This window comes from Microchirus variegatus (genome assembly GCF_963457635.1).
Source record: "Microchirus variegatus genome assembly, chromosome: 14".
NCBI classification, from domain to species: domain Eukaryota; kingdom Metazoa; phylum Chordata; class Actinopteri; order Pleuronectiformes; family Soleidae; genus Microchirus; species Microchirus variegatus.
This window is the reverse complement of record NC_139815.1, coordinates 2,023,389-2,044,305: the sequence shown is the minus strand read 5'-3', so window position 1 is coordinate 2,044,305 and position 20,917 is coordinate 2,023,389. Positions and strand designations below refer to the sequence as shown.

The 20,917-nt window shown below is 42.7% G+C and overlaps 1 protein-coding gene across 1 annotated transcript in view; it reads left to right on the top strand.

Annotated features, from left to right (window-relative positions):
• Positions 1 to 20,917, top strand: part of znf536 (zinc finger protein 536) — a gene marked incomplete at both ends in the record, with an annotated part of 171,991 nt that overhangs the window by 7,943 nt on the left and 143,131 nt on the right. The window lies entirely within an intron of this gene.

Below are 20,917 nucleotides of genomic sequence, written 5' to 3'. Positions count from 1 at the left end.
AGGTAAATCTGACCAAAGTATTGCAGACACAGAATTCACCAAATATCACAGTTGAATGTATTTATAAAAGCCAGCAGTGCATCAACAACTCCTGTGAGCCGTGATGTCAAATTGATGTGAAATCGTTGATTTCCTCTATGGGCTTTTGTGTGGGCGAGTGAGTGGTTTTACAAAAACATTGTTACGATGTTGTTTTGCATGATTTTTATCTCTTGTACAATCGAACATAGTGGCATTTTTTGTTAATAAATGCTTAAATTTTGAGGAAAACTCTCCATAAACCAGTGTGATTGACAGCCGGTGTCGTCCAATAGGAGCCTGGCACATTTTTTCCCACTTTTCCAAATGAAGAATAAACTTAAAATCATTGTGTTTGTTTAATTCACATTCTGTAACAGAGTCGGATTGAATTTGACTTCTTTATTAAATTGATTAATTTTTGACCTAACTGACAAACACAGTGAGTTACCTCTGGAAGTTAGTAAAAAAAAAAAAAAAATTGGGTGAAGTGACCCTTTAATATCTAGTATCTTTAAAGTAAAGTCAACATATAGCTTTAATTATATTTCTCTTTCCACTTGAAATACTAAACTGTGTGAGTGTGCAACAGCACAATCTGCGTGTGTACATTAAAAAATAATGAATTATGTCCCTCAGGTTTTTTTTCTTCCGCATAAATTATTATCGTCTTTGTAAGTGACATCCGCTGCTCTTCTTCGTCTTCTCCTCTCTCCGTCTGCTGCTTTTATTCTCTTATCCTCCTCCTCCTCTCTCTATAATCACGCACAAAAAAAAAACCTGTGCTTTCTTATTTGATTGTATTATTTTTACTTAAACAGACAGAGTCATTGTGTCGCGAGTATTTTTGGGTACAGTAGGTCAGGACTCTGGTGTCTGCCAAAAAAAAGTTCCATTCAAAATCGCTGCTAATTGTCAGTGTGCGCGGCTGATTGACACGTCGCAGATAAACGCAGACTTAGTATTTTTGTACACGCTCGCACACAATATAAAAGGGCAATTTATTTCTCTGTTCTTCTTTCTCTCTGCGCTCGCAGTTCATTTGATTTTTTTTTTTCTTCTTCTTCTTCTTTTTCTCTTTCTCGCTCAGACTCAATTTGTAAATATTACCCACACAGGGAATTAGCCCAGGCCTCTTTTTAGATGTTTTAAAATTCCAATTGTGTTCCGACAAGTGTGTGTGCGTGTGTGTGTGTTCGACGCCAGGGAAGAAGTGTGAGAGTCCCGGGTGGCGATCGGTGGACAGTCTTGTCCTTATGAAACATTTATCAGCGCCTTTTTATGTCTTAATGAGGACGTTAGGACTCTGTTTGCTCAGGAGGTCGAAGGAGAAGAAGGAGGAGGAGGAGGAGGAGGAGGAGGAGGAGGAATGAAAGAGGTGCTGAGAGGTGAAGAAATGAAAATGACACCCGGGCAATACAGAGATGACAGGGAATCACATTCCTCTGTAAACACCAGCCACTCTTTTCAAATCTTTGCCAAAACATAACGTACTTTTCTCCGAGTACAAGATTCCACACACACACATACACACACACACACATACACACACACACACACACACACACACACGTCCTCTGTCTTTCCCCCCATTTCTGTTTTATGTTTTTTATAATTAAAACATAATATTTATCTTTCCGTAACAGAAGGCTGCCGCGTACTCCGTCAGGTAGACTCTTTGCATATTAATATTCTTTAATACATCAACAAGCTATCTGCACCCGGTGTCACTGCTCAAACTGCAGCAGCAGCAGAGACAGGAAGTAAAAGAAGAAGAGACTCAGAAGTGAAGGATACAAAGAGGAGAAGTTTGCTTTTTCTTTAAAATGCAGCTGTGACACAAAGATGTGAAAGAACATCAGAGTTTGACTCGTAAAAACGAGGAGTTTGTTGTTGTTGTTGTTGAGTTCCAGACTTAACGTGCGCATAAAAATGAAAAGATTCAGGCAGATTCAGACTAAATAAACTGGAAGAAAAGACTAAATGTGAAGTGAGAGAGAGGAAAAACCTGGATCAGGGTCAAATATAAAGATAAAAACTGATTAAAAGTAGTGGATTCATCAGGTTCTGGATTTATCTGCAGCTCTTTTTACACAAGTGTTTTTTTAACCTAAATATTGATACAATTCAATATAATTGTGTTAAACAAACTCAATTTAGGCCAGAAAATACAGCAAAGAACAGTGGGAATAAAAGAAGATAACATAAAGCCATAAATCTAATGCAATACAGTCTAAAATATACAAATATATCCACAAAAGGAAGTAAAAGTTTGATTAAGAGTCAGAAAGTTTGAGATAAAATTATAAAATCAACTCAAATAAAATCAACTTAAAATGTTAGATAATGTTGATCAGTGTTTCTCAAACCTGGAAATGATGACGCTGACTCAGATATGAATGATTCATTAAACAAACAAATATTCACATTCATTTAATAATTGATCAATAATCAACGGCAACGCAGCTCGAGGACACAGAGGCTGTGAGAGGATCTGTGTTTTTAAGTGATCATCGTATTCATTCTTCATTCTACGACTCTGTGACTTCTCTCTTTTGTCTAAACGTGCAAACACGAAAGTTACCCTTAAAATAAGCAGATTAAAACATGGACGGAAAAAAAAGAGGCTTTCAAACAAAGACGCGGATAAACGACAGAGTCACAACTTTGACTGGACACGGAGTTTGTTTACTGAGATTCAAACTTAGGAAAAAAAAAAGAGGCACAGATCCAGTGTGTGTGTGTGTGTGTGTGTGTGTGTGTGTGTGTGTGTGTGTGTGTGTGTGTGTGTGCGTGTGTGCGTGCTGACAGCTGTCTGACTCTGTCAGCGTGGGATTCCTGTGAAATGAGGCAGGACTCTCTCGGTCAAGGAATGCAAATGTGGAAGCGCTGGTTGAAGGTAGGCAGCGGAGCCGGAGTCATAGCTGGAGCCGGAGCTGGAGTCGAAGCTGTGGGGGTGTGTGAAGTGGGTGAGGGGGTGAGGGGGTGAGGGGGTGAGGGGGGTGAGGGCCGCCGTCTTTGTTTGAACAAGTGAACTCGCTCATGATCGCGGCTCCTCTTGTAAACGAAGGAGCAGAAAAAAAAAAGCGCTGACCTTTGCCTCGTTAAAGACGGAGGCCAGACATGTGACACCATTCCCCCCCTCTTCTCCTCTCTTTTCTTTCCCTCGCTCTGTCATTTTCTAATTTTTTAACTCACCCCCCCCCCCCCCCCCCCCACCTCCCCTCCCTCCCTCCATCTCTTCCTCTTAACCCCATTGACAGGTCACATAAAAAGGCCTTTTGTGCGAGCGTCAGGCTGCTGACACGAGAGCGACGTGAAAAATGTGCTCTCTGTTTTCTTCTCCTTCTTCTTCTCCTTCTTTCGTAGTTGTAGCGCTATCTCGTCATCACAAAAGAGAGAGAGAAAACGAGAGGGTGAGTGAAAGTGTACGGGAGGAGGAATTAAGTCCAGGGATTAAGATCTCCGCCTTTTTTTTCTCTCTCTCTGTCTCTCTCTCTCTCTCTCTCTCTCTCTCTCTCTCTCTGTCTCTCTCACCCTGCCACTTTCCAATTGTTCTTAAAATATTTGGCAATGTCAATTAGTAAGTGAGCAGAGCTCGCTGATGAACACAATTTTCCAGGCGACTGAGCACCCTATTGTTGTGGAGCGAGCAGCAGATTTCTGAGGTCATTATCATTCCCTGTTAGCCGTGCCCAGCTGCTCTCCTCTTGGCTCCAGCCATCGCTGCTCCCTCTCTCCCTGCTCCTCCTCCTCCTCCTCCTCCTCTCATACTCTCATACATCCTCTCCTCTCCTCTCCTCTTAGACAGCAACAGGGGGCATTTTCAAAAAAATAAAAAAAATAATAATAACAAAATATAATAAGCAAGGGATGGGTGGAGCTCACTGGTGGAAAAGAAAGAGTGAGATGAATATAGCGCAAATGTGTGTGTGTGTGGGGGGGGGTGAATGAGTGAGTGAGTGAATGAATGAGTGGAGGAGAGAGAAACAGAGAAGGGCATCATGGAGGCAGACGGTGTGAAAAGGAAGAGAGAAGAGGAGGAAGATGGAGGGGTGAAAATGAGGGAGCATGACGTTTCAGAAATATAGAAAGGAAACAGGTTTTCTCTTCCTTGTTTCCTGTTTTATTTTGTAGTTTCACTTCCTGTCGTCTGCCCCGCCTTCTTCTCTGTGCTCCACACTCACACTTGTCTGCGTCGGTTCAGTTTCCAGTTTCAGTAAGATTCCTACTCCCGTTATTTTGCTATTTTTGTTAAATTTTTATAAACATTCTAACCACACACACGCGCACACACACCCTGTAACCTCTTAACCTCAGACAAACTGACACAAATGACGCTAAAAATAATAAAATCCGTCTATGCACATCTTATTAATAAGTTACACCTGTTCAACTGCTCCTTATTGCAAATATCTCATCAGCCAATCACATGACGGCGTCTCGGTGCATGTCCACGTACGTCTTTTATCGACATCACTGTCCATAACTGTTTGTTTGACAGGCTTCAAACTCGGCAGGTGACGCACTGACGGCACCAGCGCGTGCGGCGTTGACTTTGACGTCGTTTCCGCGGTAAAATGGAAGAGATGTCGCTCGAAATGCGACGCGTAAATCGCTTAAAAAAATAGCCAAACTTTACGAGTCGTCACGTGTGCCTAATAAAGTGGCCGCTTTGTGTATAGTCGACGAGCTCCATGACAAGCGTTTGTCACTTTGAAAAAACGTTTTAGAGTAAATCAAGCTTGTGTGTCTGTTTCTGGTGTTAAATCTGAGATATTTCACCGTACAAAGAAACAAGAGAATCAACCTTTCATGAAACAGCAGAATTTATTCTTTTTTTTCTTTTCCATGACATTTATTAAAAAAGCTGCTAATGGTCTGCAGTCATGTGACCTCAATTGAAGGTGTATTCCAGAGTCAAGTGTTAAAAAAAAGCATTTCTGGTGAATCCAGATGAGATTTAAAAGAAAACACCCCTGCCTGTGGTTTTCATGTTCAGGTATCTGCATCTAAACATCCAGAGGAGTCTCTCTTTCTTTTCTTTTCTTTTTTTTATCTTAAGAAATGATGAAAGATTCCTTTGAGTCAAAGTACGAAGAAGAAGAAAAATCCCCTTAACTTGCCAGTTGTACATGTTAATATGTTCCCACAGGCCTTTTCACTCCTCCTCCTCCTGCTGCACCACCATCATCATCAGCACCACCTCTCACCCATGGATGCCCTCACTCACTCCCTCCCTCCCTCCTCCTCCTCTTCCTCCCTCCATCGTCTTGTCAACAGCAGATTAACAAGTTTTGCTGGAAGTAGAAAACTTTCCATTTCCCCCCTCTTTAATCCTGTCTCTGACGTTGTTTATTTCACTCTAAAAAGGTGAAGCGTGAGGCGTCTTGCACTTGTCTTGCTGTGTCAAACCAACCAAGGAGAATTCTGTCCAAAAAATCCCTTAAATTATGAGTTTTCTATCATTGAAAACCTTGTTTTCAGGGGAAACAGATTTTAACAAGTTAAAAAAACAAGTAAAATCTACAATAGCTTCCATCTACGATATCTTAAGGACGTTTGTTGCTTTATCTCACTGTTAGACAACCGCTCACACACAGTGCGCAGCAGTTGTCGATCCACTGCTGCCTCCATCAGTAAGGCTAATGTCTTATTTTGTCACTTTTGCATCTGAAATCCGTCGTTCAGATTTACCTCAGTGACACAGACTCGCCACACGAGGCAGCGTTGGACCAGCAGCTCCTGTGACACTGTGGGCGTTAAAACACTGATTTTCTCAATGGGATTTGGCTTAGAGAGCATTTTTCTTTTTCCTGTTGGAAAAACTTGATTCTTCTGTCGTAAAATGCCGTCTAATAGTGCAAAAAATATATCTAAGTTATTCCGAAGACATCAGCGACTTGAGCTGACGTGCATTTTTTTTGCGTGACTCTTTTGCGAAGCAGCTAAAAATCAGTTTTACGTTGTGTTCCTGCTCTTTTTCCCCGTCTCCTCTCTGATCCAACCTGTAGAAAGTTTGACTGAATTAACACTGGTTGGTAATGGGCTTGTGGCTTCCTCTTAGAGAAAGTATGTGTGTGTGTGTGTGTGTGTGTGTGTGAGAGAGAGAGAGAGAGAGAGAGGAAGAGAGAGAGTGAAAAAGGGTGAGCAGCATCAAAGCGTTGCTCTCAGCTGCAGCTGCCAAGCTTCCTCGTCCCCAGTTAGCAGCCATCCAGCTGTCAGGCTGCGCGAGGAGGAAGAGCGGAGGGTGGGGCGGGAGGGGTATGGGGGGGATCTCTCACCAGCCATATGGTCCCCAGTTCTGTCGGAGACACTCCACGCTCCGTGGGCAAATGGCAAACTCATATATCTAATCAACACTCTTAATATCCAGACCTGAGACCGAGGATATTTTCAGAGTCTTGCCTTTCAGCGGCATCGCTGAAGGCAGAACACGGGATATGAGCCGGAGGGCACTTAGAGTTTGTGTATGTGCTACACAGGTTGTGAGGGTGGGGTGGTGTGGAGTGGGTGGGGGGGTGGTGGGTAGTGGGGGTCCTACTGTGCCTGGAAAAGCCCACTTAACCACAGTTACCAGGTCTGGTGACGAATCCAACCTAAAAAAAGACTAAAGAAGAAAAAAGATGCCCAATATGAAAATAGAGCACTGCCACAAAACCAGCAGAGCAGATGTGTTGTCACATCTATAACAGACAGCACACACAACAAATAGACATGTTAATTGTGCCAGCCTTAAAGGCATAGTTCAGGTTTTTTGGAAGTGTAGTTTACAGTCAGAGATAAAGATAGAGATAAAACATTCATGCTTGCTAGGATCGAATAAAATCTATGCCATCTTAGGTATACAATATGTTTAGAATATGTTTTTAGTCTTTTATGGCTGGGGAATGAACTTTCTTCGACATGCACTCTCCCACACCAAACTCCATAAAGAATATCAGTGATTTTAGCCTGCGGGGACACAGGAGCTGCTGGTCTACTGCTGCCTCGTGTGGTCACTTTGTGTCATTGAGGTGAATCAGAATGACACATTTGAAACCCGGAAGTGACAAAATAACACATTTTGACTGAGGAGGCAGCAGTGGAGAGACAACTCCTGCGTGCTGCGATGTAAAATCGATGATTTTCTCAATGGGGTTTGGTGCGGGAGAGCAATTTAGTTTTGGAGCATTGGCAACAAGTAGTTATGAATAATCCTGAGATGTATCAAGGTATTGCAGTAACTACAATAAACTAGTACAATACATGAAATGGGGTAAAGGGAAATATATGGAATAAACTATCTACATTTTCCATTCTTCTTTGTTTACATGTGTACACAAAACTGGTCTACTCTACTAAAATCAATGCTCAGCAACACTTTAAATATAGGCCACACTTGTGGCCTGGCAACTGTGAATTTTTTTTTAAAAAGACACTGCTGTTGTCATTTTTCATCAAAAGCATCAAATTCAACAGCGCATTAATCTCCTCTAACCTCTCTGTGGCTCGTAAAACACATAAAGAGCCGTAAATATTGTTCCACTCAAATACCACACGTGTAAAAAGCTGCTGTGCTCTGTACTTTCTTTCTTTTGGAGAACAATCAGTCAGAAAGCAGCAGAACAGTGTGCATTTGTTGTGGAAAATGTGCAGCCACTGAATAATACACATGTTGGTGGACGGGTGTGTGATCGTGGCAGGAGGCGGAGACGAACACCACTGAACCACTTCATAGTTTTTGGCTGCCGTTCTTTACTTTTCTTTAATCTCCTTTCATCTTTGAAACTGTCTCTCTGCGCTGGTGGGCTGGAAGTTGTTCTGCTTCTTTTTTCTTTCTTTTTTGCCAGACAATAAAGACGTACTTAAAGGGATGGTTGTGGCTGAATGAGGTAACGGCACATTGTCAGCACTGACTGTGCCGCGTGTGTGTGCTCGCTTTGTGAAAGGATGGAAAACAGATTTTTAACTTAATAAAGTCAACATTAGCTTAAGTGTATATCATCCTAATGATATATTTGACACTTAATCTCGCTTTTTCCCATCCGGAAACTGAAGTTTGCAAACTTTTCTACCAAACTCCATAGAGAAAATCAGCGATTTTTAAGCCAGTTCACACAGGAACCGTTGATCCACTGCTGCCTCCTTCTATACATACAATGGTACAATTTGTGACTTCTGTGTTTGAAACTCCTTGTTTGGATTCAATTTATTGAAACAAACCTTTCAAAGAAGGCTGCAGAAGACCAGCACCTCCTGTGTTCTTGTGAGATAAAAACAACACTTTTTTGTATGGACTTTGGTGCGGGAGAAAAAATGTCCCTTTTTTGGCCAGAAAACAAAACTAAAACCCTTCATAAAGTAATTTTTTGTCTTTATCCCTTCTAGCTAATTAGAGTAACATATGATGGGGGGGGGGGGGTGTCTGCCTTACAGGCCCCCAGAATGTCTGCACCCGGCCCTGCATTGGTTCCAATTTGTCGTTGTATTAAATGAACGTATTGGGAGGAAAAACATGTATTATTTCTTAAAGTATTGTTTGAGGAGACTTTGTGTACGAGTGTATGTGCCTGCCTGAGAACGAATGGGTGTGCGCCGGGTCTGATGTATGGATGATAACACTAATTAGCTCGTTTTGTTTGGGGCACAACACTCATTAAAAACCCAGTGGGGCCATTAAAGTTACCATCCCTCCAAACCATCGCTGCCACCAGATCCATCTAAGCTGCTATCTCACTCGCCTCTCCCTCCTTTTTAATGGCGTCGGCTTCAGGTTGTGGGGTTGAGCAAAGATTTGTGGGACTTGGATTGCTCCCCTTCTTCCCATCTCCACCCCTCCACCCATCGTGCTCCGCCACCCACGTCCCTATCTCTTGATTTCTATTTAAATCCCACTCTTCCCTCTCACCACTGTCTCTCTCTCTCTCACTCACTCTGCCTTCACTTTCTGCCACATCCGCTGTCTCCAGTCCAGACGACACGCTCCATCCACACGCTGATAACTGTTTGCTGAACAGAAACCGGGGGAAGGATTTGAGCTCTTCAGTCTCGACAAGGAAAGAGAGGGGGGCTGGAGGAGCGGTGCTGGCGACAAGCTTTACACAGCCGTGTCGCTGTAATGCTGACAAACCTCCACATGATTCAGTGCAGCTCGCGGCGCCATAAGGCGTCCCTGCTTTACTCTGCAGCTGGAGGGAGAGGGAAGGGAAGGGAAGGGAAGAAGGGCCTGTCGGGATTAAAAAAGCAAGGTGTTAGCTGCATCCAGCTCCAAACACACAAGAGAAGTTCCCAAAGACTTGTGTCACCTTACAAGTAGTGAATATGACTATTCAATTGGTCTTGGAAGCATCGGAAGATCCTAACCCATCCACAACAAAGGTGTCAAACCTGTGGGGTTGTGATACCATGATGGAATATTGCCCACAAATACTGAACATTTGGCGTATTCCCTCTAAATATTTGGAGTTTTGTTCACTTTTACCATCCCCTGAATGACCTGTTTGGACGCTCATTGGCCCCCAGGTGTTTTTGAGTTTGAAACTCCTATACTACATCAATGAAAGGCGTTTCATTTCAGTGAATTTTGCAGAACAGAAAGCAGCTCAAAAACAATAAAAATGACACTAATGGGATCAGTAATTGTCCTGAAATATGATGACTTCCCCTACTTAATAATATAACACTTACACGCTTTTACTCAAATGAGGTTTGTGACCATGGCATTAGCTCTTTGTTCTTAAAGCTATAGTATGCAAGTTCTTTCTAACAACTAAAATGTCTCAATAAGATTTTATGGCCATCAATAACTAAAGGTTTTTGTGGGAAACAAATGTGCATTTGTGCATGTTGATACTTTTTACTGCATTGATTTATTAATTCTGTTTTTTAGAAAGGCATATTTTAGTTTTAAAGAACACTTTGGCAGATTAGGGCACCAAATACCTATTTTTTTACTTGTAGTAAATCAAATCTACACGTTCTGGCCACACATTACTGTTAGATATTGTTTCCTGTTTTCTTAAATCACCTCATTTCCTCCTCAGTTAAAACCTCATCTGCTCGTCTGGACCTTGTCTTCCTGTCTAAATGCATTCGGTTGTTGTCGAGTCGTGCGATTGGCTGATCAAACACAGTGGAACAGCTGTACCTAATAAAGTGGCGGGTGGTGAGCGCAGCACGACAGACACACCCAGCCCACACGCCCGCCCAGCCCTCAGACGCAGAAGGCCGTGCCCTGATTGTAAGCCGAGCGATTATGTCCACACTGGTTTAAAAGCACGATAACTTTGCCACGAATGAGCTTTTGCAACAACAGAAGAAAACAAAAAGGCTTTAAAGCAAATATCCTGGCATTTTGACTCGAGAACACTGTTACCTGCCTGTAAGCCGCCGTGTTTGTCACGCCATCGCCTGTGCTTGACCACACCAGCCCTCCCCGCCTCCTGCTCTCCAGCGCTAAGCCTATTATAAAATCAATAAACAATTGAGCTTTTTTTTTTCTCTCCCAGTGCTTTTAAATCTTTTTTCTCCTCTATATATCCTCTGAGATGGAGGGGAGGCATGCAGCCGCGAGGAGAGGAGAGCGGTGGAGGAGGTGGAAGTGGTGAGCGAGGGGGGGGGGGAAGAGTGGGAAAAGAGAAACTAGAAACAAAAACAGCTCCTTTTACTGTCACAATCTTCAAGTCAAGTGAGTTTTTAACCCGGCTGATGTGTGAGTTATTATCCAATTGTGATTATTGTGTGAGCGAGCGTCTTTAACTTAAACGCAGTGATCGGAGAGAGTGAGAGCACTTTAGACTGATTCATGTACGCACACAGAAACGATGACCATGATGTGTGGCATGGACACGTTATAGGGACGCTAAACCCAGTCATGATAAGTTATTTTAGTAAAACATTGTGTGTGTGTGTGCGATTCTCACGATACGACATGCAATACACGGTCAACGATACCAATAATATCACCACACGGCAATTCTGCTATAATCACTACATTGTGAGGCAATCCTATAGCCATTGGTTCTCAAAGTGAGGCCCGGGGGCCAATGACGGCCTGCAGAAACATTTCTGGCGGCCCACAATGAATTACAGTTGGTAGTTTTAATCCAGGAGCTACTAAGCTTGTTAAATGTTTATTGGACATTACTGGATACAGACCAATAAGTGTAAACAAAAATACTGGGTATTTACCTGGTTTCTATATGGTGAATTTTAGTGTATTATTGGGTTATAAGCTGGTAATAAGCAGGTAGCTACAGCCCCCAATTACTAGATATTTACCCAGTAAATATAAGGTAACAGAAATGTGTTACTTGGTATTAACCTGTAATTCAGAAGGTAAGAACAATGGCCAAAATACTGGATAAATACCCAGTAAATTATAAAGCGTTATTATATTAATACTTAAATTACATTATATTAACACTTATGTTGGGTTCCTTAATTGGCCCTCAGGTATCAAAACTTTGAGAACCTCTGCCTATAGCAATAGACGTCCCGATATCTGCCGACACAAGTGAAGAAAATAAAAACGTTGTGAAAAGTTAAAAAAATGCAGGATTTCAAAGGTCAAATGTCATAAAGTCTGCGTATTGAAAGTGGATGAAAGCATCTCCTAGCATAGCTTTCTCTTAACCATTACCTTGCTGTAAACTCCCTCTTCTTCAGGCCAGGTCACTTCCACCACACGTTTTCCCCCTCATTCATTTGAGCAGCGCCACCGTGAGGCGATATGAAGTAGTGACATACGACAGAAACTGTTTACTTAATTTGTTAGTTAAAATATCGCCTCAGAGTTTCGATTATCGTTTTGCACGAAGAAGGACGACGAGTTTGTTAGTTACGACAGGCTATTATAAAACTACAGTGAACTAAATCTCACCAAGGTATTTGGTGAATTGATCATATATATGCACGTGAATACAAAAAAATCTAAACCGCAAATTTGTTTTGGGACCCCAAAAAAATCTCCCACGACCCATGCGTGGGTCCCGACCCACATTTTTGGAACCACAGAAATAGTTATCAGCGGTTACGGATCAATTAGAATTGTCAAAACATAAGTTCTGTGTGTGACGTGTGTTCGTAGCTACTTCCGCCTGGATATAACGATGACCTTTGACCTTTGACCTTTGTCCTCACTGTAAATCAACAGAAAAATACAGTTTTGTCGTCTTGACCCCATGAATTCCACCACGAGGTTCAAAGTTTTTCCGCCAGAGTTCCGTCTCACTTTTGTCGTATGACAAAGCAACAGCCGTCGAGGGCTCACCGGGGGGGTCGGTGGATGATTGAGGGGTTTTTAATTGTCACATTCTCCAAATGTAATAACCCCTCGAGTTGATAAAAATCAACAAACAGCGACTCTGACAGCTGATTTTCAAATTAGGCATCAAGTAACGCAGCGATTACAGATTTTAATTCCCTCTGTCACTTTCAACTCATGTTTCAAGCTCCGCGTCGGGGAGATGTCAATGTGAACTTTTTACTCCAGCCGCCGCTGTGAAGTTGGAAATTATAACCCACAGTCACACACAGACACACACACTGTTTACTCTACGAGTTCTTTTGCAGTGCACATACTGTAATTATCTGTGATCAAAAAAATACACAGGTTCTTCTTCTCCTTCTTCTTCTTCTTATTGATGTATCTGTGATATCGCGTCGCTGCGTCATCTGTCGTGCAGAAAGGGAAGCAATTTGTGGGAAAAAGAAAAAACTTCTGCCTCAGAGCAGACGGGATACAGTTGTATTTCACAGATTATAGCGAAATGTAATGATCGTCTTTACAGCAGCTGCGGCGCAGCTGTCCGGCCCTGGAGAAACTCCACGTTTTGTCAGCAAACACAGCCTCGGCTACAAACCGCGGATTGACATCTTAATCGTGACGTTCGCTCAAACGCCAATGCATTATTCATCTGGTGAACTCGGAACTGTAAAGTGTTAAAGAAACATTGCAGAATTCATGCAGTCACCACATTAAGAGGGGGTTTGGTAACTCTTTGCTGCAGATTACCATCAAGATTTTGCAGCAAAAACTGGATTTTAGACCTCATGTTATAAGTGAATAAATAAAGTCCTGCAATTCAGCTGTTTAATTAAATTACTGTCTCCACTACTACAGTGAAGTGTGTCTCCACTGCACTAGGTGGCGATATGCCACAATACTTCATTGGTAGCAAGTAACCCTGTGCTGGAGGCTAGTTGTTAGCACGAAGACCACCATTTTTGTGTCAACATGGTCAAATTAATGAGCATGAATTCACTCTTGTCGGCCTTGATCGTCCGTGTTGTGGCGTCGTTTCAGGTCAAAGATCGGGAGGCGTCCATCCGTTTTAGTTAGATGTAAACAGTAACTTGACTCAACCACAATATCTGGTTGTCGTTAGTCCGATTTCAGTCGAGCTAGGGATTCTTATCCTCAGAGTTTTACCATCAGTATCGAAAATGTACTTTTAATGTTATCGTGACCCAAGGAATCGGAATAAATTGAACACGTTTACAGGTATTCTAGTTTCACTCAAACTAACAGAATAATGCAGTTTTTCTGCTCGCTTTGTGTAAAGACTCGTGTCCACTGTGAGACAAATGCAGACTTTTCAAACATCCCCCCTTTGTTCACGCCTGCTGTTCACAGTCCGCTGACCGCACTCATGACTCCGACAGATTTCAGCAGCCTGTCCACTGCGTCATCTTGGACATTTTTGATTTTTCTTCTCGCTAGCCTCCATCTTGGCCGACCCTCTCGTCAACATGTCCACTATTGGCTGACCCTCTCTCTCTCTCTCTCTCTCTCTCTCCTCCAACACCACCACCACGCTCCACCCCAGTCTGGCTTAACGTCAGCCAAGCCTTGATTGGATGAGTCAAAGATCTCTGGAAAGCCCTCGTCAGGACGAGCGTAAATGAGTGGAAGTGCGGACTATCATGGTCAATCGTCCACACTTTTTTTTTTTCCTCTTGGCTGCCATTTATTCCTCCAGAGACCGGGCCCATGATGCACCCACAGTGCTCCGCCTCGATGCTGGACCGGCGTTTGGCTCCGGCTCCGGGATTTGGTCCTCGACAGAAACCCTGAGTGGGCCCTCGGCTCGTGACTGCGCTCGGGGGCCACAGCAGCAGACGGCGGGCCGTATCGTGGCTGACGTCCTGTCACTCTTGGACAAGGCCTGGTTTCGCCTCTGCGTTTGACAGTGATTCGCCTTAGTGACAATTGCCATGTGAACCAGCTTTCTTATCCACCTGGTTCAAAAGGTCTGTGTGCTGGAGATTGGCAGGCGCTTTTCGTGTCCTCCTGGCTCGCTCGCGATCCATTCCATGTTCCTATTCCGCGCGGCACGTGTCACCATTCTGTCCCAGATACACCTCTCTACATGTGAGACCCTTGGTGGACAGATAGCGGGCGTCTCTGGTCCCTGCTCGCGCGACCTCCTGCCACCGTATCACACCTACCATTCAGCAGGGGAGCAGCGGGGGGAAGAAAAGCATCCGCCGCTCCTCCTTTCTACTCCCCGTGTTTCTCTCCTTCTTCCCCTTATTTCCACTGGGAGGAACACTGACCTCATTTGTGAGGACAATAACCCCCTTGACTTTGGGGATTAAGACATGAAACCTTTGTGGATTAATTAGGTTCAGCGCTGAATTCATTTTGTCGCCCATGGAAGGGAAAAAAGAGGAGGCTGTTTTTGTACGGAGTCACTGATAGATGTATTAAAACACTGGTGCTGATCACGTTCAGGGCTGCAACTACTCAAGTAACTCCATTACAAACAATTCCTCGAGGCAAAAACTCTGCCTCGAGTATTTGTTTAATTCCTATCTCGCGCGTGCCTGTTTTTTTTCAAAATTCTATTAAAAAAAAATAATAATAACTAGAATAATAATTTTGCGTTTTGCGCCCTCGATTAATTGAAAAATAATTGGTTAAATACTCAATGACAAAAATATTCGATAGCTGCAGCCCTAATCACGTTTAAATCCTCTGACTGCACTGGAGCTGTGTTTATTCACTGCGCCCGAGCATTAGCATGTGCAGGAAAGAGCGGCTAAACTGAATTATAGAGTCTTATACGTCAGCAACGACTTCTAGACCCGGGTTTTCCTCCGTCTTAGTTGACGATGTTTGCCTGCCGAGCTTAGCTCTCTGGCAGCGCGTTGCCCGTGTGCCGGACTATATCTGCAATCTGCCGTAAGCCGGAGTGTGAATCTGTGCATTGGCTCCTCTTAAGATCTACTCTTAAGCTTTGTCACGCATAATGTAGCGAGTAGCGGCGCCGACAATGCCGCGGGAATCACATTATCTCAGTTGTCTTGGTAACAAAGCAAAGTGTTTGTTTTCCAAGATGTGGTGCAATTGCAATTTAGACGCTTTACACCTATTGTGAGTGTGTGTGTGTGTGTGTTTTTTTCCCCCAGTCAAGAGCATATGTTATTTGAATGTATCTTTAGCTCGCAAAAAAAAAAAAAGGGGGATGGGTGGGGGCTGTTAGTTAGATGTTTTGTTTACAAAATAACAAAGGTGTTTGTTTCACCAAAGGCGCGGCAGGAAGACGTGTTAATGCATGTTTCATGTCACCTTGTGTCGGTTGTAAATAAATGCGACTGTTTTCTGTCTTATTAGAGTAACACCCTCGGAAACGCGACAGCCCCCCAGGTATCGCTCTCCCTTACGGGGCCCGAGTGTTGAACATGTGCTCGCCGAGATGACGGCGGCAGTGAGACGGCGGCGTTCATTAGGGGAAGCCGCCGTCAAAAACGTGTCGCCGTATTTTTCTGTTAACATCGCGCCGAGGCCCACGCCTGTGCCGGCATATGTTTATGACGATGTAACGGTCGTTAAAGAAAAGTATAAAAATATCTGTCCGCGTCGCGTGGTCTGGAATTCGCTGAGTTTGTTAAAAAGTTAAATTCACACCAAGCACAAAACCAGCAGGTACTTTTGTTGGATTTGTGGAAGATGTGGAAGGATTTGAGTCTTCACATGTACCAAACAAGGACACATACTCAATCCCAAGGTTTCATCTTTAAACTCCAGCAACAAGCAGGAGTATTTACCGTCTTCCCCTCCTGGGTAAAAGGCTTTATCCTGGCTTTAGAAGGACTCACGTTTCCTCCCCAGTGGGTCCTCCTCCTCATTCCTCCATCTGAAGACTTGAAATCAAGGCTAAGCCAGAAGCTAGCAGCCTCACGGGGGGATGCGGATCCACTGAAATGCCACCTCTCCTGGCTCCAGGTCGTGCGTCTAAGGTGCAATTGTGCCGCTGCAGTTCTCTCAGGGCCAGAATCAGGTGTTTCCTTGTTAGACACAGAGATGATGCTCGGATTTTCCAGGAGCAGGATGTGGGGGGAAAAGCTGTCTTGGTCAATCTTCCCTCAGCTGCTTTTGTCCCCGGTCCTTATCCTTTACCTGTTTTGCTGAACCTTGACAAGACGGGATTTTGTCCTCTTTGTGTTGTTGTCTTCCTTCTTGGCTTTCCCTCTTTTGGAGAGAAGGGCAAAAAATGAGGGATTGAAAGTTTGATGGAGGAAAAAGTTTTTGGAGGACGTTTCTGGATTATATTCACCAAGGCACAAGCTGCTCACAGTGTGAACATGGCACGTTGTCAATGAGATCTATTTCCATGACGATTATTTTTATACTCCAACAATCAGGGAGCCGACTGCACCGAGGAAAAAACGAGGAGAGAGGAGGGGGAAAAAAAAGAATTTGATATACCCTCTGTAACATTTTAGCTGTAAATACTAACAAAGTGGTTAAGGGGGGGAGGAAAATGAATGACGGACCTGCTTCTGTGGCAGGTTAAAAATCCCCGTCGTCCTGTCGAGTTACCGAAACCTTCATCGTGTGATCGGACGCTCGTCGCTGCTCAGCGTTGCGGCAAACGCAACATCTGAGAAATCCAGCGTGTTGGACAGGTGAGATGCTGCGGTGAGCGACACTTCTGAGAGGCGAGTTAGCGCCGTGTCACCGTTCCCCATCTGCACGCTTTCAACAGCGTGTCTGTGTGTGTGTGTGTGTGTCTGTGTGTGTGTGTGTGTGTGTGTCGCACGTGTGTGGTGTTTCTCGATGTTTGGTTTGGGGAGGAAACAGAAAAAAAACGAAAAAAAAACGTCTGCGTTTATTCTGACAACAAGTGAAAACATGTGGAGCCTCGGAAAACAAAAGACACAATGGAGGTAAATGAACACATGACATGTGTTGAAGCTGTGAAATATGACAACAGAGGAGCTAATAATCCACAATCAATCCTGGTTTTTTTCCTCCACAACAGACGCTTTACGTAAGATAGTAAAACGCACACAATTCATTTGGAAATTTACATGAAGAACAAAAGGGAAAAAATAGTGTCAATCTGAATAAATATAGAGTTCAAACGTGCAGAGTAACATCAAAGGAACGATCACGCGACTGTTTGTATGCCAATAACTTCCTGTTACTATTGTAGAGTCAGTTTTAAATCATCTGTCAAATAAGGCGGGAAATCCTCAATCTGGATATTAATCTGAAATCCACCCTTACTTGTGTTTTAATCCAAAACCCAAACTTGTCCAAATACATGAATGAATGAATGAATGAATTGTTTATTCATCCAAAATTCTAACTCTTATTTGTATCTTAATCCAAAATGATAACTTTTTCTCATGTTAGAATACAAAATGTAAACTCTTTTTCGTATCTTAATCCAACATTTCAAATATTTCTCATATCTTAATCCAAAATTCTATCTCTCACTTGTATCTTAATCCAAAATAAATCAAATTCATTGGGTCATAACCTTCATATCCCAGAAATGTCTTTGAGATGTGCCAATAAAAGAGGCACAAAAACATAATTTTTTAAGTGTAGTATTCTTTATAAATCAGTGTGTGTGTGTGTATGTGTGTGTGTGTGTGTGTGTGTGTCAGGACTCTGAAGTTTACTCTGGTTTCCACCAGCGTTCGTCCAAGAACTGTGGTAGAAAAACTCTTTAAAAAAGAGAAAAAAAAAAAAAAAAAAAGAACATTTGTGCAGTATGAAGAATATGGCAACCACACAAGTGATTTGGAATTCACTGCCATATTCAGTGTCACTATTTGACTGGGTGTTTGGCAGACGACAGCGGGGTACAGATTGAGAGACAGTGTCACAGGGAGAAGGGAATGTCTTGTTCCTCCGTCTTTGCCATTTCATTTCGGCGGCTGCTTCCTCTTCCTCTTCTTCTTCTTCTTCTTGTTTTCCTGAGGCTGATTCTGTCTCGTTCAGACCTAAAACATCAGTCACCTCTGGGCCTCTTCACGTCGACGTCAGCTGACACAGGAACGCGTCCGATTCTCGTCCGTTTGGTTCAGTCGCTCCACGCTCCACGCTCGCTGGGCTGTTGGAGGAGTTTCTGTTTGACAGAAGGCCTCGACTGCAGAGCGGAGCCACAGCCAGGCATCTTGATGATTTTTTTTTTTTTTTTTTTTTTTTCTCTCGTCGGGTGCATCACCATCTCTCTCTGACGGCGCCAAGTGTGCACCAAAGGCCATGCCATGATCTGCTGTGGAGAGTGTGTGATAGAGGCCACGCCATCTCCCATCACAGTGTCTGCTCAGACAAAGATGAGTCTGTTCACACACACATTAGACACAACTGAACACTCGCTTTCATATAGTGCTGTGTTTTTCCCCCCTTTTATAATTCATTCATGTTCTACCTCTTTATCAGCGTTGTCACAATCTCCATTATAAATCAAATATTGATTGTAACGACGTCACAACTGTCCATTTGCGCGACGCGTCGACCAAACGCGAACCTCCTCCCGCTTCGCAGAAATCACTGACGCGGAAATCCGTTGTCGACAAGAAAACCACGGTGTGGAAACTGTGCTACGAGCGCGTAGCAAAGCACAGGACGTCTCCAAGCGCATCATCAGGACGTGGACGTAGCTACGGCAACAACGCCGTTAGCTCAGACAACGTTCTGTCCTTGTTTGCAGCAAAAATGTCCTTAAATTTCAAGCTCACACTAAGACGATAAGTTTGTAGCATCAGTCATGTGACCTTATTCAGTGGTGGAAATGTCTTCATTTTCTGAAATAGTCCTCACTTTCCGAAAGTTCTCCTTTTCTGAAAATGTCTTCACTTTCTGAAAATGTCCTCACTTTGATGAAATGTCCTCCCCTCTTTTGTCCTCATTTGGAGCAAAAGTGTCTCCAAATGATATCTCTGTCAATCAAAAACTGCCGTGGATCATGAGCTTCTGCTCTCATCTTGATGAAGTGACTGATCGTCTGTCTTTTTTCCCTGAAGTTTCTTTGTATTCCTGCAGGTTTTTTTTTTTTTTTTTAATATCTTAGTTCAGCTCTTAACCTTCACCCGTCACACGTGTCGCAAACACAACATGTCCTGTACCCCTTTCAAAGTAAAAGCACTCTGGTTCAGGTTCAGGGGATCAGCGGAGGAGAATTTTGAACATTTAAAAGTGGATTTCATTCCAAGCCAAACCTTACTTCAAATATTTCAGCGGTGACACGAAGCAAAAGAAAAGGTTGTTTTATGGATTTAAAGAGTGCTGAAAACATTTGTGTAAACTCCTCAGAAATATACAGTAGTCACGTCATTTTTAGACATTTTAATGCAGAAATAAATGTTGCATATTTAAAACGAGAGGAAAACAAACTCCGCTCAGTTTCCTACCGCATCAAAGAGTAATTATTATTATTAATGTTATTATTTCTCTTGCTTCAGATCTGGATCTCTGATCAATTAACTGATTTCAAATCAAAAAATTTGAAACAAAGCAATCAGTAAATTGCAAATGCTGCAGATGTACTGCTCTATTTTGATTGTTTGCTGTTTTATTACATTTTTTAAAAAGTAAAGTAAACTTTCAGTATTTTATCTTCTGTGGCAATGTTTGCTACTTGTCTTAAATTATTATTGTGAAAGCGTTGCTCATAGGCAATAATAATACGAATAATAATAAACCATTGTGTTCTCACTCAAACTGTGCTCTGCATCAGGAAAACACGGAGTAAAATACATCTACTTGAGTGGAGTCCATAATTTCTTGGGTCAGAACCTGCATCCCCCTGAGAATTCCATCAAATTATATCATGTTTTTTATTATTATTTTTGTCTTATTTATGTCTCTCTCTTGAAGTCGACGCCGTCTCTCAAACTGATGCCGTTTGTGCTTCAGATGAAGTAAAAATCCGTTTTTTAAATGAAGGAATCGTTCAGTTCTCATGAATAAATGAAAACATAGTAAACATTTTGAATATATGAAGCGCATATTCATCAGTTTAATCAGTTTATTTGCTGATATTAAACTTTTAAGAGCAGTTTTTTGTTCCTTTAATGATTTGATGTCACTGTTTTTACTTGAACTTGAGCTGAAGTTGAATTCCTCACGTTTTATGTCACTGAAAAATGACATTGTTACCCGTTACTGCTTAAATAAAACAAGCACATCAGTGTACTCTGATTTGTCACTGATATTAACTTTTAACCGCAGTTAAAATTCCTTTAATGATTTAATGTCACTGCTTTTATAAGTGGAATTCCTACGTGTTTATTTGTCGTCGTCGTCTTTTATTTCACAAAAAATAAAAAAACTGACATTGTCGCTTGTTTTTCTGCTTAAATACATGAAAAATTGTGGTTAAATCACAGGTGAAGCTTAATCCATCTGTGTTTCTCCTTCCTCTCCTCCTTCATCTCCCAAATCCAAATTAACGCCGTGTAACAGCGATCGATGAATCCCCGCTAATCCCGTTAGACGTTTTTGTTTTAAAATACCAGTTCCCAGCTGGTGGCTCCGAGCACTCATCTGCACCCCCCCCCCCCCCCCTTCATCTTTCTGTTGCTCTTTTTTTTCTCTCCTCCTCCTGTTTTTTTTCCTTACCTCTGTCTATCCATCACTCCCTCCCTCCTTTTCTTCCTGCCTTCCCCTGCA